The sequence below is a fragment of the Triturus cristatus genome, chromosome 8, assembly GCF_964204655.1.
Source record: "Triturus cristatus chromosome 8, aTriCri1.1, whole genome shotgun sequence".
Taxonomy (NCBI): domain Eukaryota; kingdom Metazoa; phylum Chordata; class Amphibia; order Caudata; family Salamandridae; genus Triturus; species Triturus cristatus.
In genome coordinates this window covers 421773689-421797737 of record NC_140591.1, presented here as the reverse complement: position 1 = coordinate 421797737, position 24049 = coordinate 421773689, and the positions used below count along the sequence as shown (strand labels likewise).

General features: G+C 44.3%; 1 protein-coding gene and 1 pseudogene across 3 annotated transcripts in view; one reads left to right on the top strand and one right to left on the bottom strand.

The window, feature by feature from the left end:
• Positions 1 to 24049, top strand: part of TSC22D1 (TSC22 domain family member 1) — a 346738-nt gene that overhangs the window by 35407 nt on the left and 287282 nt on the right. The gene's annotated exons all lie outside the window — the stretch shown is intronic.
• On the bottom strand, positions 3845 to 4790 carry LOC146802240 (syncytin-1-like; annotated as a pseudogene).

Below are 24049 nucleotides of genomic sequence, written 5' to 3'. Positions count from 1 at the left end.
GCTTTGTATTAATAAACCATGAATGGAAGTTCAAAAAGCATTAAGATATGGACACAAATATTACCTTAACTCTAGCCAATGCCCTTTCCTGATCCATAGTGTAGTACTGTAAGCTGTCGGCCAAAGAGTTTTGTGCTGCAGGGGGTGGGGCCTACTTGTCTCAAGGACAAAATAAACATGAAAACGTCTTGTCCCCAAACAATATGTCCTGGGCGTCTGGCTATAGGAATTCCACACCCCTGGTTGTTCAAGAATTGTCTGTTGATTGGCAGATGCCTGAAAGTTGTTCACCTGTTCAGCGCAAAGTAAGGTACATGGGGTGTGTGTTTGTTTTTACACTTAGTAACTGATTGCTTAAGATTAATCTCCTCCGGTGTAGAAGAGGACATTATGATATATGAGCAAATATTCTAAGTTGGTCTTCGCTGTAGGATAATGTAAATCTGCACATCTTGCTTGTTTCGCTGTTGGTAGTGTAGGAATCGTCTTAATGGATTTACAATCCAGCCAGTCCTAACGGGCAATGCAGGTGTTCAACGGAAATAAATAATTGTTGTGAATCTGAACATATTTCAAGGCCTAGTCTGAAAGTGATGCAAGGGATATTTTGTCAAACTTCTTGAGTGCACAAGCTACTTTTCAGACTTAGTTTGGTTGGTATTGTCCCCAAAATAATACAAAAGTGTGAAGGAAGTCTGACGTATAATCTTCAATAACGCACAAGTTTATTGTAGAATAGGGGAGCGCAGGCAAGTACGTCCTTCACAGCCGAAGTCCGCACCAACTGTCCTATACAACGGTCACCATCAACATTCCATACAAGAATCGCATTAGGTCAGCCACTATGGCCAATTTACCATGACAACCATACAGAGCAACACCACACATCTTCCTTTTTCAGGTTTTGTCTGCACAGTGCGCGCCTGTGCCTGAGAAATCTATTATTTTTTATATAAACTTAAAAGGGACTTAAATCCAGCCTGCTCTCTTTCCTGACTTCTCATTGGTTCCTGTGCGGGCCACTTACCTTTCCTCCATTTCTATTGGCTGTAGCATATTTTCCTGCATTTATCAATGCTTGTTCCTTGTCTGCTTCCCTTATCAGTTTCCTGCTGCCGAAATACTGTTAACATCCGCTTTGGTGGAACTAGATTTTCATAAAGCTTTGTCTTTTACTCTTGCAGCAGATTTATAGAACAATTTATCATCCAGAGAGATTAAGTGATATGCATAGAATCAGACTATGTTGGGCTGCGCCGCCGAGACTCGAACCGGGATCCCCAGCTCTTGAGTGAGCAGCTTTGGCTGCTGCACCACATACTCACCATTCCTCTTATCTGTCAGGGAGCTCTTTCCTTCTCCTAGACAATGCTTGGTGAAAACAGCGCTTTATTCATTACATAGGCAATACCAATGCGTTACCTTTGCCTGTTTTAATAGCAAAGAATTTAACACTCCACAACTGGAGATAATTCACAAGAAATAAATGGAACAGTAGAATCCTCACCTAAACAAGCATTGGCATAGCCAATAGGTCTCGCCTTTGGGACCTTATAAGTGTTTAGCCATGCAACAGTTGCATAACTAAATACTTATAAGGTCCCAAAAGCGAGACCTATTGGCTATGCAAAGCGGCCGTGCGGCGCGATCGGGATCACATCAAACATCAAAGCGACCGTGTGGCCGAAAGTGAAAGTAATCCCGGTAAAACGCGGCGCCCGCGCACATGCACTGTAGCTCTAGGCTGGCCTGGTAGCACTTTTTGGAGCCCTCTCAATAAGTCTCGCCAGACCAGCGCATGCGCTGGGTCAGGCGAGACCTAAAAATTACAGTATTAGGATTAACACTGTAAAGTAATGTGCCTTTAATTTCCAGAATTTTTTTCATATTTAACACCCGGTAATAATGCATACAGAAGAAATTGATGCATATGTACCTGAGCCAATACCCCATCACAAAATCTTTTAACTTTGTGGGCAGCGATATAGCCCTGCCTGAACTTGTCCTCCTAACCCCTTTGCTGTGAGGTTCCAACATCTGAGAAGACTCGTTCCTTAACATTACTCGTTAATTAACACATTTCTCCAAGAAGAAACACGTCTTCAGCATCCAGAGACAGAGTCTGAAGATTAAGGGTACTTTGCTGAACTTGGACAGCACTATGATTTGGCTTCCATTATCATCTTCCTCCTGCAGCCATGCTCCAGGAGTTTTTGAACCTCCACAGCCCTATGACAAAATCTTATTATCATTTAGACAGCTTGCTAAAATGCCAAACTTTACCATTACTAAGCTTGACTGAACACAAATACACCTTGCACACTTGCAATGGTTCAGAAAAGTGACTGCCACCCTTAACACTTTTATCCAGCTTGACACCCACACCCAGTCACCCTCTTCAAGAGTGACCTCCTTCACTCTATGATTCCCCTCATAGTACTTCTGTAAGTCTGGCGTGCCTTCTCCGAATCTGCTTTGACAACCTCAGATGACCACTTACTCTGATTTTTCATGAGACATCCACACTGAATTGTCTTTAGTAAACCGATTACGCCCCTTCAAAATTTTAAAGGGTCTGTACCCGTTACTGTAGGAGATGGGACCGCACCAATTTTCCAAGTTCCAGTTCCCAGTTTTTTTCTGCATTGCAGCTTGAATACAATCCAGGATCCCCCTGTTGAATCTCTCCACAGTCCCATTACTGGTAGGGTGATACACAGGAGTCTTTTTCTTCTTAATGCCGTTCCTTGAAAGAAATGTAGTAAACTTAGCTAAAAATTATAGACCGTTATCACTCAAAAGTGACCTGAGAATTGCTTCTTTGTTTTTCCCAGGAACATGACCACACACGCTGCATCCGCCTGTTCACATATCTTCAACTCAAGCCACTTGGAATACATGTCAATGAACACAATAATGTTCTTGGGTACTCAATTTGAGTTTTGTTAGCACTTGCAGAATGTTCACAATTCCTCACAAACTTTTCCATACCTAAATCTACTCCAGGCCACCAGTAGGAACTCTTAACCCTATGTTTAGACTTAGCAATCCCCAAATGCCCTTTGTGCTTTAACACAATTCTTTGACAGTGATTGTGCAGAGGAACAACTTTGCCCCCCCTGAAAAGGAACCCTGTGCTAGAGAGAGAGAATTCCTCCCTTGGATTCCAAAATATCTTGCATTCTTCAGAGACGTTCCTGTTATCTGCCCACCCCTGTAACACATACTCACACATTTGCAATACCAAAAATGGGAGACCACAGTTCTGGAAGTAAGGAAACAAAAGATTTATTTAGTCCAAAGATTTGACAATCTCTAGAGAAGGAAGAGTGTCCGAGACCCACTGTTTGCGTAGGTGTCAGGAGACTGTTCGTCGTGTCATTGGCATGCCGCATCTCTTATAGGATGTGGACACTCCCCTCGTGTGCAGGGGGACGACAAAGTCCGTTGGTATGCAGGAATTCAGGTGTTTGGTGCAGAAATTCAGGTGTTAGAGGCAACGGAAAGTCCGGGGTATGCAGAAGTTCAGGAGGGCGCTGGACATATTCCTGTTTGGAGGCAGCTTTCATGCCCTGCGGGTAAGAAGGGTTTCGTGATCTGACCAGGTGTTAGGCCGTTGGCAGAGACAGACCGGTTAGAGACAGACCTGTTCTGCTGTCCATACAGGTTCCTGAGACAATGCGTGGGTGCAGTAGAAACCGGCCCAGGGCACCGACACGGGGTAATGTAGAAGACCATTTTGTGAGAGGTCAATAAAGGGTTTTGTGAGCAAGATGGAGTTTATACACGGCAACATTTAGAAGTTCAGTTACTACAGTCCCTCCTCTTGCCGTGTGCAACATCATTAGTGAATGTCAATATTACAGAGGTCTTCAAATGCCTGATGATATAGTACTTTGCTGTTTTCAGCCTGATGTGTCATAGGGGTGGATCTGCAAGTGGAAGCACACAGAGAACAAAGTGCTGGGCCACAATGAATGCACAGGCAGCAAAAGAACACGGTACCCAAGGGGATCGTGAGGAACACCAGTATCTTCCATCCCCAAGTGATCAGATTGTTCCAAAAACCAGTTGTCCAGGTCCAAGGGGTCCCATTGTCTGGGCATATTTCAGTGGCAATCCGGTGTAGTTTAGAAATTGCTTCATAGACAGAGGGTGATGAATCGGGAATATACACACAGCAACTGGCCCCGATGATGCGACAGGCTCCCCCCCCGATCTGCCAGGATGACGTCGAGCACCATGCGATTCTGAAGGGAAACCATTCGTGTAGCATCGATCTCGGCTGTGTGTTGGGTCAGTATTCCTGCAGTGATGTTGGCAGTAGCTTCCAGGACCCTGGTGAGTCGTCTGGTGTTGAGACTGTTGGACATGGGACCCCAAAAAGGTAGAAGGCCCTTCAGGGCATCGCTGAATTGCTGGTTGCTGCTGTCGGTCTGGTCTATATCTGGTACTCGTCTCCTCTGTCTGTGGTACAAGTTGTTTCTGTTAAATGTAGGTGGCAGCAGGAATGCAATATAGCATGTGCCACTCCAATCAGAAGGCAGCCAGGTGTAAGCTTTGTTTCCACATACAAAGTGAAGTCCTGACGGAAGGCTGAGATATGGGGTGAAGTTATTGTAAGTTATGGTAGTATCGCATAGACTGGTTCCTATAGGTATTTTCCCTTGACCTTGCAGGCACAGTATACCAGGACGTGGTGTAATTGAAATGGCGACTTCTTTTTCTTGGGTAGGAAAGAAAGTGTAACCCCAGGTGTCCTGCATAGGGGTGAAGATAATAGCACGCATTTGTGGCGGGTCAGAGGCATTACAGATAGTGTTATTTTTTTCATGGAGAGTCCAAATAAAGGGTTGGAATGTGGTATGGTTGCCTTTGTCATAACGTGATGGAAAAACGTTCGTCAAGTTGTACATCAGAGCACAAGTGTAGGCTGGAGTGGCGGGAAACACTAAGAATGAGATGGTGTGCTGAACTGCGTGAGGTGGGAGTCCGCAAACATAACAGTCTGTTGCATTGGAAACCTGATTGAACTGGTGCAACATTTGAATAAAAGTATTATTATGAAACTCCAGGTGTCTGTCGAGGTGTGTGTCCGGCCAAGGTACGTGAGAATGTTCAGGTGGCGTTGGTGGAACTGTTGCTTGTGGTAATACAGTATGTTTGGCGGGGGCTGTTTCTTCGAGGATCCAAAATGATATACCAGCAATTATTGCAAGTATGGTCTGAATGAACAGTATTATGGTACGGGTACTGTAAACTCTCATTCTAGCTTTCTTCAGCGTTAGGGTAGTATCACGGGTGCATTTGACCTCTGGATTCATACCGCTTCCGTGTCGTTGATGGTTTTCTTCATCGGGGGGAACATTGGCAGACCTGGATGATGGCCCTTGTTGGCAATCATTGTTCAAGGGGGTGCGTAGTCTTTGGTACTCATGAATAGGATGGATCGCGACATATCCAGGTTTTGGGGAGATTGGTCCCACATTATCGTGACCTCCAGCCATAATAGCTCTACAAGTGTTCCGAGAGTACTGCAATGTCCCTAATAGCTGCCGATAGTTGTTGGTTGCTCCACTGGCCAATATCTGCCCCGGTAAACCACTATTGGGGGTACCTCGGACCCTCGGCCAGATTTTACTACCGCCCTGCAGCAACGGACAATGGAGTACTAACGGCCCTTGTTCTTCAGCTTAGCCTTGGATCGGAGGTAGTATCCGTCTGTTCCCTCGTCACAGAGTTCCAACTCAGTGTCTGACTCAAGGTGTGGCGATGCAGGCTTTTCGTGCCCTAGGGCTTCCTTTTGGACTTGTAGCTGTTCCTTGGTGACAGGGTCCACTTTCCTGCAGTGGGAAGCATGCACCCACGATTTTCTCCCTTCCACTCTGACAGCTGTCCTTGTGGCCAGGAGCACCTGCAGAGGGCCCTGCCAGCGTGGTTGTAGGGATTGGGTGCGGGCAAAGTTTTTCACCAGGACAAAGTCGCCAGGGAGGATGTGATGGCCTGGACCCTGGGATCTGTCCTCAGTAGTGGCCCGCACCTGTTCATGGATTAAAGACATGGTTTCAGTAAGTTCATACAAATAGTCAGTCAAAACTTCCTGCGGTAGGTGAGAAATGGACTTTGGAGAGGGTGCATTCCAAATGTTCATGGGTGGGCCAAAGACTACCTCGTATGGGGTGAGGTGGGATTTAGAATGTGGGACTGATCTAATAGATAGTAGTGCCAATGGAAGAGCATTGACCCAATTCAGTCCTGTTTCGATTGCTATCTTAGGCAGTTTTTCTTTAAGGATCCCATTGTACCTCTACACCAGCCCTGCTGCCTCGGGGTGAAAAGCTGCATGAAACGTTTGCTTCACCCCAAGCCCTCCCAAGATGTTCTTAACTGTTTGTCCAATAAAATGGGACCCTCTGTCACTTCGCATTAATATACAAAGGCCATATCTAGGGAAAGATTCTTTCAATAACACCTTAGCTGTAGTGATGGCCGTGTTATCCTTTGTTGGGTATGCCTCCACCCATTTGCTAAAGGCACAGACTACCACTAATGCGTATTTGTAGCTATTGACTCTGTTTAACTGTATATAGTCCATCTGAAGGACTTCAAACGGTGCAGTAGGCAGAGCGAACCCTGCCATTGGAACTTTAGTTCCCTGACCTATGTTGTGTCGGAGACATGTGAGGCACTGCTTGACAACCGCTCTGCTGACGGGCGGAGCCGGTGGTAGTCCCATACTTCCTTGAGCATGGTACACATGGCCTGGGAACCAATATGTGCGGGTAAGTGAGTCATAGTGAGTAATGGAATTACCTAAGCCTGTGGTAATTTCCATTTGAGCATATCTTGGGACCTCCAGCATCCCTCTTCATCCATCTTTCCATCTGTTTCCCACTGGGCCTTTTCTTCAGGAGTGGCTGAACGCTGTATGTCAATTATCTGCTGTCTAGCGTCATGCCATTTCTCAGTGTGTGACTTAAGGACGTATACTCGAGCTGGTACTTCCCCCAATGCTGTTTGTCTCGCTATCTTATCTGCTAAGGCATTTCCTTGCCCTACTTCATCTGTCACCCTTTTGTGAGCTGCACATTTGATTACTGCCAATTTGGTTGGTAAAGTGATCGCTTCCAAAAGGGCATTGATAAGGTCGCCATGCTGAATAGGGGTGCCATGGGAAGTAAGAAAACCTCGTTCTTTCCATAGCAGGGCAAAATTATGTACCACGCCAAAAGCATATTGGCTGTTGGTGTATATATAAATTTACTGTCATATTGGTACTAAGGATGCATGCTCGTGTAAGGGCTGTTATTTCCGCTGCCTGGGCTGATTTCTGAAGAATTCTAGCTATTTCTATTACTGTAAGGGCTGTAGTGACTGCATAGGCAGCGGAAGTAGTACCGTCCGGTATTTTTAGACAAGACCCATCCACCCATAAGTGGCCTTCTGCCTCTGGGAAAGCTGTATCTTTCAGATCCACCCGACTTTTCGTTTCAGCTTCAGTATGGAATACACAGTCATGGTGGGGTGGCTGTGTGAGGGGATCAGTAGTTGGTAGGGGTAAGAGTGTGGCTGGGTTAAGGGTGGTACAACGTTGTATTGTGATTTGGGGGTTAAGAAGGGTGAGTTCATATCCATGTAATCGGGCACTGGTGAGATGTTGTGTCTTGGTTTTGTTGAGCAATATGTCCACCGAGTGGGGGACAAGAACTGTCAAGGGGGATCCCAAAACAATGCCCTCCGTCTGTCGCACTGCCGTGGCCGCTACAGCGCGTAGACAGGTGGGCAAAGCAGAAGCAACAGGATCTAAGACTGCAGAAAAGTACGCACACGGTCGCTTGTGGGTGCCATGTGTCTGACAGAGGAGGGAAAGGCTGCATCCGGATCGTTCGTGTGCAAAAAGGAAAAAATAGTTTTTGATAGTCAGGAGTACCTAGCACAGGAGCAGAGCACAGGGCCTGGCTTAGTGTCATGAATGCTTTTGTGTGCTGGGTGGTCCAGGGGATGGGGTCAGATACAGCTCTGGTGACTAGAGAAAGAAGTGGTTTAATGATGAGGGAGAAATTAGGGACCCATGGTCTACAAAAGGAGGTCAGTCCTATGAGTGCTCTGACATCTCGTTGGGTGACAGGAGTTGGAAAATTTAGAATAGTTTGAATACTATCTGGTGTAAGAGTGCGTCCCTCCTCAGACAATAAGTGTCCCAAATAGGTTACTTGTTGTTTACAATACTGTAGTTTGTCTTTAGAAACCTTGTGTCCCTTAGCAGCAAGAAACTGGAGGGTGAGCATGGATGCTTTGCGGGCAAGTTGTGTTGTGTCTGCTGCTAAAAGAATGTCGTCTACGTATTGAATTAACGCCACTCCCAGCGGAAGCTGAATCTGATCCAGTTGTGTTTTTAAAGCCTGGCCATAGATGCTGGGACTTTCAGTGTAGCCTTGAGGAGCTCTACAGAATCTATATGAGACTTTCAAAAATGTAAATCCAAAAAGAAAACAGGAGCCATTATGTATAGGAATAGAGAAGAATGCGTTTTTAAGGTCTATAACTGTAAATACTCTAGCTGTTGGTGGGATCATGGTGAGAATGGTGGTAATGTCAGAAACTACAGGGAATTGAGGCTGCACTATTTTGTTAATAGCTCGCAAATCAATCACAAATCTATATATCTTTTGTCCTGTAGAGGAACGTTTAAGAACTGGGAGAATAGGACTGTTACAGACATTTCCTGGTACCTGTTCCACTACACCAGCGAGTATGAACAATGGTTTGGAGGGCGACCTCTCCCTCTTTAGATATTTTATACTGTGGGATCCTTGGTAGAGTTACTCCTGGTTTTACGGTGATATGCACTGGAGGCATTTGGATGGACCCAACGTCCGTGTCGGAGGTTGCCCATAGACAGGGGGAAATAGTCGCCAAATCATCTGGCATGTGTGATAAATGTAAAAGCTGGGCAGAAGGTGCAATGTTATCGTACAGTATTAGCCGAACGTTGTTCGGTGAACACCGAATGGTAGCTCTATAGTGTTTCAACAGATCCAAGCCTAGCAGGTTCTCTGGGCATTGGGAAGACAGTAAAAAGGTAGCTGAAGTTTGTTCACCCTGCATTGAGAATGGTGTTGGGGTAGGACAAGGAATTGACAGAGGGCTGACCATCGAATCCAGTCGATGTAATGAGTTTGCCGGATGGAGGAGCCCTCGGGATCAGTGGTGTGGTTAGAGTGCTACGGGATGCTCCTGTGTCTATTAGAAAAGGTCCCGCTGACCCTGCAACTGATGCTGTAATGTATGGTCCCTGTTGATCTACAGGTACTTCCACTGGTTCCTTCCCCCATCCTAGACTGTCCTATGCTGCCCAATACAGGGATGACATTTCAATATTATCGTCAGTATAGTCCTGAACAGTAGCTTGAAGTTCCTGCTATCTTGGGCCCTTATCGAATCTATTCTCCCTGTAAAGTGGTGTAGATTGTGTCGGGGTATTATGTGTTCTGGGTTGAGTTTTACCTGAAGCGATGTTGGCGGCTAGAATCCTACAATCACCTTTCCAGTGCCCTGGTCTTTTACAATAAGCGCAGATGTCAGTAGGTTGAGGGCCTAGTCTGGGTAGTTGACATGGGGTACCTGAGGTATGTTGTTTAGGTTGGGGGTATGAGACCGTTGGTCTGGACATGTTGGTGCGACGCGTATCTAATTGACTAAGTAACACTTGTTCTTTTAATTTCTTCTTTTTGTTCTCTTTCTCATCTTCCGCTGTCTTATTCTGTGTCTCGTAATATTGAGCCATAGTCAGAATAGTGGCCGAAGTGGCCGCTGGCCAGCTACTTTCACTAGATGTTAGTCTGTTCCCCACTGAAGGTAGCAGTTTGAATTAAGAGATGTCTGCCAGTTTCAGTGGTCACATCCTGACCACTAAAGTCAGCGTATGCTTTTCCCAGCCTTGTGAAATAGTCAGAGACTGACACATCCTGGTTCTGTTTACAGGCAGCAAGTAATGTCCAGTCTATTTTCCTCTCGGGTGCCATTGTTTTCAATTTTGTCAACAATCTTTGGGGCAATTTTAAAATATTATCGTGTGGCTTTTCGCCTGGTTTCCTATTCGTATCTTTGAGTGCCAACTCTTCCCATGTATCCCCAAGGGCTACCTGATCATCTGTAAACCGTAGGGGTTTCCACAGTTCGGCTGGAAGTAGAAGTCCTAAAAACTGTATTATGTCTGTTAAAGTCATTGTATATGAGCTTAGAATCTGTTGGACGCTTTCATAGAATCCTGTGGGATTCTTTCGGATATCAGGGATGTCCTTCCGCAGCTGCAACATTTCTGCTTTGGTCCAGGGGGTGTATACAAAATTGAACAACCATCTAGAACACGCATTGGGATCATTAGGGTTAGTAACATTAGACCCCTCGCCCCGAGGTGGGACAAAAACGGGTGCTGCTTCTTTAACAGGCATTTGTTGTATCTTTTCAATAGGTTCTACCTCGTTGGAATGGCTTTCTCTATGTAAAGCGGTTTTAATCATTGTCAATAAAGTATCTCTTTCATCTTTTGTTGACCCACCACTTTCTACCGCACGATGGTTTGCGAAACGCCGTAGGTGTATCTATATCTGTATCATCATGTTTAGCCATTAGGTGATAAGCCATCCTCTCTAGTAGGTAGCTTTTCCGTACCACTTGGATCTGCTCATCGGTTGCACTGTGTATGTCTGTTGGGGTGGCACCTTTGTATATTAGCTGCTGGGCTCTGTGATTTATTCTTTTCCTGTCATGGCTTCTTAATCGTGGGGGATGGTTTTGTCTATATTCACTAGTATCGGAATCATGACCTAGTACCAGAGATTCCGACTCAGAGTCTGAATCTTTAGCAGACGGGGGTCGCTTCTTTTGTTTTTTTACTTTTAATTTTACCACTGGTTCAGCAACAGTGAGAGGCACGGGATCTGATTCGCTAACCGGAGGAATCGGGGCAGTGGCTTCAAATGGCTGAACAGGTTGATTTTGTGCGTTTGGGAGTACATTAGAAATGACGGGTGGAGGCTGTAGCGGTTGTATTAACGATTGTGGTTGATAAGCGGGGGGTCTAGAATACAATAGTGCATCCTCTTCGTCTTGTTTAGCGGGTAGTACCGGATATTGACCTGTTATGTTTAACCTGTATTCTCTGTCATGTCTCTCTTTATTGCGCTCTATTTCCTTCCTCCTAAGGGCTGCTATGTCTGATTGGGGTGTTCTCTTTTTCTGGTTATTCTCTTTAGCCTGGGCTTTCCTAATTCTCTCGTGTATTTCTTTCCTCCAAAGCCCAAAATAATCAAACATACTTGCTCTAACCTTCCGCCGGTGAAGTTGTTCTTCTAGGTACGTTATTTGCGGAATTTCAAATGACCCAAACTCTGGCCATTGTAAATCTACATTTGATTTTGTGTATTTCCGCCACAATTTTGTGTAAATAATGCCGGAATTACCATACTTTATGTACATTTCCTTATTAGTGGTTCCTTCCAGAGGAGCCGGCTGACTGTCTTCGAGAGTATCTTGGCCACAGCAACATCATTTCCTTAATCTGTTAGAGACAGGCATGTCTATGATATTGGTATCGACAAGGATATTATTTTATGACTGCAGTTTGTTCAAAATTGAGAACACATTACCTGTCCTTCGGTGTTTGCAAAGACCGAATAATTAATCCGAAATCAGAATAGTCAAAGGCATGCTCAATATGACTTTTAGAACAGAAAAACAAAACAAATCAGGTGGACCAAAAAAGTATCCCAGTCAGGACCGGGCTATTGTTGTAGAGGACACCGTTGAGGGAAGGAGATACTGGCGACGTCGGCTACGGGGGCTTGAATCTGCTTTTCCGTAGGTGCACTCCTTAGTTACCGATATTCCCCTCCTCTCCGGGTCCTCTAGCCTAGACCACCGGATCTCTGATGGGTCCCACGTTGATGCGCCAATTTGCAATACCAAAAATGGGAGACCACAGTTCTGGAAGCAAGGAAACAAAAGATTTATTTAGTACAAAGATTTGACAATCTCTAGAGATGGATGAGTGTCCGAGACCCACTGTTTGCGTAGGTGTCAGGAGACTGTTCGACGTGTCATTGGCATGCCGCATCTCTTATAGGATGTGGACACTCCCCTCGTGAGCAGGGGGACGACAAAGTCCGTTGGTATGCAGGAATTGAGGTGTTTGGAGCAGAAATTCAGGTGTTGGAGGCAACGGAAAGTCCGGGGTATGCAGAAGTTCAGGAGCGCGCTGGACATATTCCTGTTTGGAGGCAGCTTTCATGCCCTGCGGGTAAGATGGGTTTCGTGATCTGACCAGGTGTTAGGCCGTTGGCAGAGACAGACCGGTTAGGGACAGACCTGTTCTGCTGTCCATACAGGTTCCTGAGACCATGCGTGGGTGCAGTAGAAACCGGCCCAGGGCACCGACACGGGGTAATGTAGAAGACCATTTTGTGAGAGGTCAAGAAAGGGTTTTGTGAGCAAGATGGAGTTTATACACGGCAACATTTAGAAGTTCAGTTATTACACACTTTGACTAGCACCATAACTTCCTCGTAACCAGCTTTCCACCCCATCTCGAAAATGGCTCTTGTTTTACACTTTACACTGTACACTGCCATCCCAGCTCACTGTGCCACTGGATTCAAGCTGCCCTGGCTGATGAGAGGTGAAACACCGAAACCGGTCCTAGGATGCTTGTGTCCGGTCCAGGGAGGACCTGGCTTGGCAGTTCAGGCTGGACTGTTCCCAGGAGGCACAGGGTCAAGACTGATTTGCATATGGCCAGGTCTAAACTGGGGTGGTATGATGAGCAAAAGTATGATGGATTTAACCCAGCTCTCTTGACGGGGATGAATGTTTTGATTTGTTCTGCATTCTGTTCCTCAACTGTGTGTCTTTTACAGTATATCCATCCCACACCTTGGTTTCTACTGCTTCTCCCTGAACTGGTGATCTGCTCAGATAGTTTGCCACCTTATTTTTCTTGCCTGGTAAGTATTCTCTACCTCATAAGCATAATTGAGCAACCAAAGAGAAATTCTGGCTATGCAAAGTGCCTTTGGCTGAGCCATCGATCGGTAGTTAAAACATTTAGCAACAGATTATGATCTGTTTGTAAAGTGAATTTAGTGCCCCATAGGAACGGTCTACATTTTCCAGTTGCCCACACGCTTGCTAGCATTTACCGTTCAATACCACAGTTCTTTTCCTCACGTGAAGTCCAGGATCAAAAAGCAAAGGGTATTGTGCTCTCTACCCCATTATGAGAGATTTGGGACAACATAGTCCCTAATCCTTTTCCGCTGACATCAGTGGTCAATACTGTGCGAGCCTTGGAATCAATCCTTGTGAGGGAGTCCCCGCACAGATACCATCCTTGATTCTTTCAAATTCTATTTGCAGCAACTCATGCCACTCAAAACAGTGCCTGGCTTTCAACAGCTGACGAATATTGTATGTTTTCTCAGTAAAGTTCTTTAAAATTTTGTATACAATTCTGCGAGTCCTATAAATGACCTGATTTCATCCTTGCAAGTAGGGGCAGAGGCATCTCTGATTGACGCTATAATCTTCCTGTTAGGGGAGATTCCTATCTTGCTACTTTCATGTCCCAAGTATGTTGCAGACTGTCTACAAAACTTGCACTTGTCTAATTATGTGGTTAATTAATATTCTTTGAGTTTTCCTAACGCCTTGTATAAGTTGCAATCATGATCGTCTTTACTTTTCACCATGATCACAATATCATCCTGGAAGTTTGCTGCTCCAGGAAAATCCTTCAGCAGTATGTGCATTAACCTGTGGAAGACAGCTGCGGCCGACGCCAAGCCAAAAGGATTGCGGACAAAACGTTAACATCCCATAGCTGTGATGAAAGTGGCCAAATTCCTACTCTCAGCATGTAGGGTCACCTGGTGGTAGGCAGAAGTTAAGTATATTGTTGAAAACCACGTGACCCCCTTAGTCTGGTCAAGCCGTTCAGAAATCGTAGGCAGGGGAGATAGGGCAACTATAATTTTGTTTAATCTCCCTAAGGTCAGTGCATAAACTTATCTTCCCATTCGCCTTCCTAGCAACCACCAGTGATGCAAGCCACTCTGCACACTCTATAGGCTGAATAATACCATTCTTTTCTAACTTTTCCAACTCTTTAGCAACTTTTCTCCATAAAGTTTAAAGGAATGTTCCTGATCTTGTGGCAAACGGGTACCGCACCAGCCTTCAACACAATCCTGCGCACAAAATTCTTCAGTCTACCAACTTGGCCAGAAAACACTTCCGGAAAATCTCCCTTTAATTTCACCTCTAGGGCCTGTTCAGGTTCTTCCAACAAGAGTACCTGATCTACATTGTTGGGATTCAAAACTATGTTCAGGGCTTTTTTGTCCATCCATCCATCCGTCCTAAAATTAAAGGCCCTGCTTTGGCAACATACAACTTACTTAAGGTTTTCCTGCCTTTAAATTCAAAAGGCAACACAATACTCCAACATCGGAATTTTCTCGCCTGTGAACGTGACTGGGTGAATATCTGTCTCTTAGGTGTTTACCCAATACCTCCATGAATTTTTCTCTCCCACATTTTCCTATTAATGATTGAGTAGGGTGAGCCAGAATCTGCTACATTTGCGATACTAATTCCACCTACTGTCATGTTGCACATTGGTTTGTTTCTATGCATCATGTCCAAATTAAGTACAGGACATTCCACACACAACACTCCCTCTGCATCATTCCAATACTCTTCGTCCATCTGAAATGGCTTCTGTTTTTCAGAAATACATTTCACACTCTGAATTTTCTTATTTGGCCTCGAGAACCGGCAATTCTTATCTCTTGCAAGATAATCCTTGCTACCACACCTAAAACAATTCAAATTATTGTTCTTGTGTGGGCCTTTGCCTTTTCGTTTTCTGCTATCACCATCTTTAACTTTATTGCTGTACAAGTTCGAAACTTTGCAAACCACTTCCTTCTCTTTGGGCTCATTATTCGTAGCTGCTTTAGCACATCTTTTAGATCACTTTTTTTGACTGATGCAATAATATCCATAAGAGAAGAATCGCCATTAACCCCAAAGCCTGTCTAAGAGCAGAACCATAATCGCCAACAGGTTTAGACTTCCCTTGTTTCTGCTGAAAGAAATTGAACCTTTCGATCGCTGCACAGACCGCTGTTTGATAGTACACATCAAGGTTCTCCAACACATTTAGTAAGACATCCTTTTCCACCCCCAGGCCTGGCATTTTTCCCCATCTGGTTAAAAACTTGTAACCCTTTAGGACCTAGACTGTATAAAAGTATTTTCTTATTCCTGGAAGCAGAAAATTCTTCTGATCCTTCTTCCTCAATGGCCAAAATGTAATTTAAACAGTATTCCTTCCACTCTGGCCATTTCATTTGGGGTTCACTCTGGCACGGCAGAAAAGTGAAAATGCTTGGGCACACATGACACCAAAGGCTAACTAATGTATCTCACTAGCAATGCTAAATACTTCACAACAGTGCTTCGCAAGGATAGTGTAATAACCTCACAGTTGTGTTATGTACCGAAAATGGCAAGGAGTCTTCCTCCGTCTCACATTTACCTCAACTCTTAACCAAAGTTAATTTACCATCCAACCTTTGCTTTGCACGGGTATGTGTTTTACTGAAGACATTTGACATGCTCAATAGGTGTGTCTGTGTCACCAGTGCTTAAATGGTGCACACACCGCTGTCTGCTTGTAGCTTAAATTCCTGCCGGAATGGAGATACAACAATGCGGAGCATGCTGATCCATAACTTGAATAATTGCGATACACTGTAAAAGGGGTGCATGTCACCGTAATTGCAATGCTAACAGTACTTCCACATGTATTCAAAGATTTTACGGTAACACGCTGTAAAGGGTGTGCGTGTTACTGCAACTGTAACGCTAACTTCTAATCATCGTGGGACATGCAGTAGGTATCCATATCACCATTTGCTGTGCGTTGGTTGGCCCAGAACACCTAAAATGGCTGCCGGCGTAATGGGAAACCTCCTCCAAAATGGCAGTGTATGTATTGATGTGGCATATCAAGTGGTGGTAAAAGCTAGACCGCTCACCAAGAACAAGGCTACTGCTATGACGCTGTGTCACCTCCAAGCACAGCTTCCTCAGTATAACGGCCAACAAACGCTCCTCCTACTGTGTATAAAAGCACCTCACAGGACTACGAGACCATAAGGCAATTATAGACTTCTAGTCCACATCCTGCCTACTCATCCCCCGTCTCACTGTTATTAAGATGCACCGTGAAGATGGAGATAGCCCCCAGGAACCAGCCGCAAGATGAAGGTATTCTCTAATGGGCCTTTACAGCTGCTATTGAACAGCAGGTACGTGTCCTCAGCCTGTCGCCAATTTGTAGTGACTAGGTGCACTTATAATCTTCAATAACACGCAAGTTAATTGTATAATAGGGGACTCTACAACGGTTGCTACCAACATTCCATACAAGAATCGCATTAGATCATCCACTATGACCAGCTTACCATGACAACCATGCAAAGCAACACCACAGTCCCATTTATTTTCTTTCTTTGACATGTTTAGATGAGTGCATCTCTGATAACTGGTCTTTAGGAGGCTTATTCTTCATACATAGCTCAAGAAAGGGCAGAGTGGCACCGCTGAGACTGAGAACTGTCAAAGGACAGCTGACGCTTCAAAGACCAAAGGAGACTCGTGCCGCTGACTTGCCTTAATGCAGCCGTCAATAGTAAAGAACTTCGAGAATATAGAAGAGAATAGCAATTAATGTAGAAATGGAGATACCCAACCCATCTTCATATTTAGGTCGAGCATGCGCATGCGTTATTCTGGTGAAGACTTTATGTAAGGGATTTTGAAATCTCACCACGCGCTTGTGCATGTGGTTTTGTTTTCATCGCAGGCTATTAGGCTTTGCGTGCGTCTTTCTAAGAAAGACAGCACGCAATTGGGCAAAGGCGGGTGCATGTCCCGCCTTTGCTCCACCCATGGCCTATTCGTTGTGGTTACCCGCACAGGCGCCATGTGTTTTGAATTATCATGCGTGCGCGATAATTCAAAACCCATGTCTCGGTGTGGCGCGCGCGCGCCCCACTCGCATGCTTGTTTACAACTTCCCAGGATGTGCCGGAATGCTGAGATCGGTCATGTGATCTGGAGGAAGCAGTTAGCGCAAAGGCCACTGGTGCTGAGTCTCACAGTGCACTTGATTCCAGTTCCACATACTGGGAAGTGATTACAGCGAGTGTGGCAAGGAGGAACTAATTTCCTGTGCACCGGACCGGGTAAGTAATTAATCCTGGTGACCTAAACAAAACTGATGTTTATTTATTGGACCTGTGTGCCACCCTCCAGTACTCTACATGCATTGCAATGTTGTTCACCCTTGTCTCTTTTGGAATAAATCCTGAGATTTGGAATATTGTGCTCCTGTCTGTAAACAGATTTGCCTAAAGCCCTCTCTGAAGCCTGACATATACATTGAGGGGGGGGGGGGGGGTGTTCTTTATCGCTGCAGCGAACGGTAACTTTTGCAGGTAGCAAAAAAAGATGGTGTTTAGTTTCTTCTCCCTGTATGTCAGTCCCTCCATCTTCAGCCTTCATTCTCCGGGGAGGAGTTTATTTACCACGCTTGCTACCGGGCTGTCCTTATCCATTCTCTGTTTATTATTATTAGAGATAAAAGAAATAACGGATCCGGGGCTTGTCAAGCGCACGGTCGAAACTGCAGCATGCGGAAGTCGAGGGGAAGCAAATGGTGTCTGTGATAACATCATTCCCGGGGACCGTCCGTCACCTTAGCAGTCAGAGGTGCCCTGTTTGTGTTTAAATCCGTAGCTGGGACGTTTACAGGCAAGTGCTGAGCAGATCTACGGATGTATTTGTGAATCGAGTGTTGTACTGGGAGATGCGCTTGTTTTTTTTACTGTTTTTTTTTCTTCATCAGTATTGAGTCCAATTAGACATGGGGATGATTAAGGCGTGTGCTGCCCATAAATCCCTTTTAGAAAGGACGTCTTTTCTCCAAACCCTCGGTCCTCCAGTTTCTGTAACACTTTAGCGTGTTTCATATCGTTGACTAGTAGGATGCGGAATACCCGTGTCTGCTAATGGAAATTCTGCACTCCAATTATTTCGACATATTATGCTGGGCATTAAGTCAGTCGCTGGGTGCTGGAGTTTACCTTGGGTGCTGATGTTGCATCTGGACAACCGTAAGCCTCTTGAGAAGCGTTTGGCTCCTGCGCTGAACTATATGCACCAGATTTTATGGTGATGCTGCGTTGGCCCTTTAGAATTCAACTACTTACTTTAGTTACCATACCGTTATTTGTGACTCCCTTCAGCAGTTAAACTCCCGGTCCATTACTTATGAAAGAATGGTGGGCAGGGGTGATGGCAATTAAAAAAAATATATACCACAACAGCACCCGGGCAAAGGCGTGCTCTTAGTTATGTCGCAGTGCTTTCACTGTAGTTTGTGAAAGAAGAGCGATATATGTTTGCCTGGGCGACCACTACCTGTAAATGTCTGTGATGCTGGTTTAGCCATCCCAAATCGAACCATCGCCAGTAGTGCTAGGGCCGTTTTCCTTGCGAGCTGCCAGGACGGTTATAGAAACTACTACGGTAAGTCTAGCTTTCTGAAGTTTTTAATCAGACGTTCGCAGTAACATTGTCACCATATTGTATACAACATAGAGACGTGAGGATTCTTGCTACTGCAATCACGTATTGAAGCTGCAGCATTTATGTGGCTTTTTATTAATCACTTTTAGTACACGGCAACCTCGTTACCTTATACTCTGTAACCATGTCACCACATTATATACCACGTATATACGTGTGGGTTCATGCTACGATAATCACATATCGAAGTTGAAGCGCTCAAGTGGCTATTGGGTATGTGGTGTGTGTGGGCATGCCAAAAGGGGATAATCTGCTGCATGGCTAAACTTATAAGGTCCCAAAGGCGAGACCTATTGGCTATGCCAATCATTGTTTTAAGAGAAAAGGAAATGAAAGTGACCCTCAAAAGAAGGAAAAAATTAATAAGACTACAAAAATTAGTAATACAATTGCGAAATTTGTCGAAGTCTTGTTGCGCGAACAGCACATTCACATCTGTATTAGTTTCAGTATAATGTCCAGATGCAGATTCGATATGTAGTACTCAATTAGTCATAGCTGCTTTTACGGTGCCTTTATTCCCCGCATTACCAAGCGTATTCTCATTAAACACATCCTCACTAAGTGAGTTGGCCAAAGCAAGGCACTGGCATCCACATTAACAGACCAATGAAATCCATCTCCATCCGAGTTGCTGGATGATCTCATTAACACCTCAGCCTGACAGTTTTTCAAGTGAATCACGTTAATTTTATAGCACCAACTCCTGCCCTCAAGCAGAACAGAATTCTTGGTTGCTATTCTCACTTTTACAGGTGCTGAAAGTTTAAACTCACCTTCTACTATTTGGGTGAATTTCTTAACAATTTAAAACTCTCCAACAACACACTGGACTTCTTAAAATATACAATGACAAACATAGTGATAATTCTGACAGCGTGTTTCACTGCCACTCTCAACTGTTCCTTGTAAACTGCTCAGTAGAACCAGTCTCGTAATGCTGTGCACAGTTCTTGCAACCAGACGTAAGCCTGGTTTTGTTTAATGGGATAGTAACAGTGATTGAATTTGCAATAAAATAATTCCACATTTTCTGCTTAAGTATAACTTGACCTCCAATCTAGATGTAAGTGCCGGCCTTAAGAAAAGGATTTTCTATGAAAACATGCCCATTAGAAGATGGGCTGTAAAAAGACACATTGAGGAGTTTGACGATATGAAGTTAAATATAATAATTTTGTGTCAAACTGCGTAGTGTTATTAGACATCAAGACCTTCTGGACACCCTCCAAGCAACAAATTGATCCAAGAAAGTGTGTAGACACCTAGGTAGTGTCATAATTCACAAAAACATAGCAAACCCACTTGGAGAAATAGTCACATCGACAAGTGCTTCATGTCATGCGGATGAATGTGAAATGCCCAGAAAAACCTATGGCTAACTTCTCCCACAGTACTACTGGAAAAGTCTTCAAACAGAGTGGTGTCTTGGTGCGTTTCTAGTGTTTATCTGGTAAGAGAAAATCACGGCATACATTAAACAAACACTCAAATTGGGCATTTATGGACGTCCACTATGGTATTTCTTTCCAGGTTCATGGTAGCAGAAATACCCAAATGACTACTATGGGCAATCCCAGTTAAAATATTTCTCTGTATCTCAGGCAGGACTAACTTATCCTTCTTGGAGGATTGTGTTCTGAACATAGGTAAGCTGAAAGGCACCCTGTGCAAACCCCCAAAGATTTGTGCCAATAATCCTTTCACGCAGCTAGCCATTAATAATGTGCCATTTGACCTATCAATAATAGGCCTTTCCTGGTTAGCCTTTCTGCGCTTTTCTCTGATAAAACAGACCCTAATAGTCTTTCAGACCACCACAACAGCCACTGCTCCTTCCTGGTCATCAACAATCTCCTAAAAAATACCAGTTAAGTGCAAAGACAGTCTTGACAGGCAGCATGCTCTGAAAGTTCTTCTACCACATATATACTTTGTGGGAATTATACTCCTGCAGTCTTAATATCAACCTAACTAGGCTAGGGGAAGCTTTACCTGTAGCATACTTGACCATTGATGACATTAAACAAGCATTTACAATGCAATGGTCTCGGCATTGTTAAAGTTAGAGCTATTGGCATTGCTCATGATATTATTTTTGTTTATGTTTTTGTCTTTAAAACATTTAAAGAAACGGCATTGTTATTTACAATGTCAATAGCTTAATCACTCAAATGCGAGACCTATTGCATTTGCACTCACACAGAGCCACCCACCCACAAACACACCGAGCCACCCACCCACCCACAGAGCCACCCACAGAGCCACCCACCCACAGAGCCACCCACACAGCCAGCCAGTGCACTCTAGGGCAGTGCTTAATTTGTATTAAAAAAAAAAAAGTGCCAGGGCTCTTGACAGAAGGCCATTGCAACTTGCACCACACATTGTCCCTGACATGCTGCTAAAGATCATAACAACACAACTACTAACCATCACACCCCTACAAATGAGACAATTCGGACTATTTCAGGCACCCAAAGCTATAAGAATGGCTTAGGTGGCAGGTGATAGTAATTTGTAATGTATATTGCATTAATAAATGACTGTTGTTGTGTTCATGTCTAAATAAGCCAGTCATGTGCCTTACTACTCACAGACAATGAAGTCAGATAGATGTAGCAATCGCACATGATTTCGATCAACTAAACAGCACAAACCCACACATGTAGGTTGCCCTCACTCACATTCAGTTATACACACATGCTAGTGCATTTCTCGACACCGGATGCACTGAGAAGTCACTCAATCCTAGGTATATTACTATCCCCATCAGATCTGTCGTATAATCAGCTAAACACATACCATGGACTTTCATATACACACAAAAACAGCTGTCACACAGTGTTATGTTACAAAAACACTAACGTTATTATTAGCCACCCCCCAACATACAGATAAATATTCCTGTTCCATGACTAGCTGTACACAATAACCTCACCTACACAAAGAGTTCTGATACACTCTTGCCTCCCCCGTGTTGGCGCTTTCATGATGATGTGACAAGGAAGCTGGAAACTTTTTTTTTTTCTCAGCACCATTGCTGCCGCTTCCGGAGGCAGCGCAATTCATTTGAGTTCACTGTAAAGCTGAGCCACCATTGCAGAAAAACTCCAAAAAGCAATTGCTAGCAGAAAGTATCGTACAATAATACGCGTTTTGTACAGCGATCTCACTGTTCCTATGTCAGTGCATACTTACGTGTTCGGTTATGTCCTAGTGAAAACACTACACTCTGTGATGTTATTCTATGCCTTACACTGTAGTGCAAAGTTTCCAATAACGGACTGTACCATATCCACCATTTGAACACATTTAAAAAAAAAAAATTCTGGCGGTGGAAGAATCACACTACTCTTTAAATCTTCACTCGCTCGCTCTTTATACACCAGCATAAAATTTCCGCCCCGCCACTATTAAAATCCACCAACCATCACTAGCACCAGGGTCAATGAATAATTGTCATCCCACAAACCGAATTAGGATAACATAGACAGGTTTAGCATTTCTACTAGCAGGTACGTCAGAAAACAGCATCAGATCACTGAGTACCTCAGACTGTAATGTAAGAAACTTATTTCACATATTTAACTAGTATTTTTAAGGCACTTGCGTTTCTAAAGTTCTTCCTAACGAACAGTGTTACAACTATAGGGCGAGGCAGTTAGATAAGTTCTGTTCTACGAGGTGAAATGCGCATTTAGTGTTTCAACTGGATGCATCATTTTTTATTTGCATACATTTTGCTGCTGTTAGTGACTGTGCCAACAAAAACTGGAAGTGTAAGAATGTGGCATGAGTTCAACTTGATGTAATCATGTTAGACCTCTGGCCCTATAGCAACCATTAGTCAAGTAGCGCTGCAAAATGCACAATGACACTAGCATATTTTGTGGTGGGGAAGATAGTCCAAAATATTATACTCACATTTCCTTCGTCGTCACAAGATTGCTTACTCAATGGCCGAACTTCACGTGTATCTGATAAATAATTTTAAAGCAGATGTCTTTTCACATATGAGTTGCCTCTCTCCTGAGCAAACACTGCATGAGGGCATTTCCCTTCTTATGCAAAGATCCCGGAGGCCCGTTTCGGACTCCTCTTACTGAAAATCTATTAAATTGTCCTTTCTCAACATTAAAAAAACACACTTACACACACACACACAATCATGACTTCTCTCACCTCAGCCCTCCTTCTCCCTCCTATGTTATTGTTGCCGTCCTGTGGGGGAATAAGCCAGACGGACACTTCCGAATCGCTTTCACTTCCTGTAACGTCACAAGGCACCCTCAGGACGGAAGCGGTCGTCTGCTATCGCCATCGTGCAGGTGGCAAGCATAGAAAGAGAAGACAAACTATTGCCGACTTTGCCTAATAAACAAGCGATTAGAAAGGGTGCACTCTACTAAGGTAAGTGTACCTCTCTGCTAAAAACACATCAATAAATTGCTCACAAAAAATCGAGCTCAAAGTTTTTTTTTAACTGAAACCGTTTGAAATTATAAAACAATGTGCATGTTGGTTCGAGCATTTACGCATTTTTTTTTTTCTGATTAAGCCCGGGGCTTATCAAAGCTTGGAAGAACCGGGAGTGCTGGGGCCGGCATTCTGTGGGGAGAAAACGCCGCTGCCTTTCTCCGAGGCGAAGCAGAAATGCCTCGGAGAAAGGCAGCGGCGGTTTCGGATTCGGGGGCGTGTTCTCCTCTTGCCATTGGCTGGAGGAGATAATTAGAAAAGTTGGAAAAAACACGCCCCCGAATCCGAAAAGGACGGGGCCTGTTTGGAGTGACGGACCTCTTCTCCAATGGCTGGCAAGCATTCAAGAGGCCAGCCAATGGAGAACAGGGGAGAAGAGGGGCGGGTTCAAGCCCCTCTACTCCAAGTCATTATCTCTCGCAAGCGAGACTGCGCAAGCGCAGCCTTCGCTAGCCAAGATCTAAAAAGTGGCTTGTGATCTGTAAAGAATTCAAAATCTGATCCCCGTAAAGGAGTCTTCATACACCTGCCCATGAACATGTCAAAGCTTCACGCTAGTTGGTGCTATGATATCGGAAGGTTTTCGTAAACTGGATGGATTGATGCAATGTGTTCCTTATTGTCAACCCATTAACTTAATATGGCACCCAGTTCACTGACCTGGCATCTACTGTAATAATTTTTCACAGTACACAAGCTTTCAGTGATAGTGTCCTAATGGTTAAACTTTTGACCTTAACAGAAGCATTAAACTGGGCTGTCGTCCACTCCGCTTTATACCTCTTCTTTAAGATGTCTTTTACAAATGTAGCATAGTACTCAGTGAGACTAAGAAATGAACTGAGAGTAG